Source organism: Genypterus blacodes, unplaced genomic scaffold (assembly GCF_046128005.1).
Source record: "Genypterus blacodes isolate CSIRO-AG114 ecotype Tasmania unplaced genomic scaffold, CSIRO-AGI_Gbla_v1 ptg000111l_1, whole genome shotgun sequence".
In the NCBI taxonomy this organism is placed as follows: domain Eukaryota; kingdom Metazoa; phylum Chordata; class Actinopteri; order Ophidiiformes; family Ophidiidae; genus Genypterus; species Genypterus blacodes.
This window is the reverse complement of record NW_027466915.1, coordinates 3,782,348-3,782,694: the sequence shown is the minus strand read 5'-3', so window position 1 is coordinate 3,782,694 and position 347 is coordinate 3,782,348.

Sequence of the window (347 nt, the reverse complement as noted above, 5' to 3'; positions counted from 1 at the left end):
CACTGGTGTGGATGGGGAGAGAGAGGGAGCAGGAGAGAGAGAGAGAGACCTAGAGACAGAGTGGGAGAGAGAGAAGGGGCGGGGGGATCTATTATACTAGGTTTCCATGGCTACTCAAAGCATCACTCACACAGGCAAGAATTTATAGTTGACACTATGTGGGAGGCTTTTACTGCTGTAGGTAGGCAGCAGCAGCAGGCTCAGAAAGGAAAACACCCGCTAAAATAAGCCAATATTGTAATACAACAAAGTATATTAAATTCGCTACCTTTGCCATAAAAACAATTACAATATTCCTAGATTATTATTATTACATTTATTATGACCATCTATACTTCATGATGTCA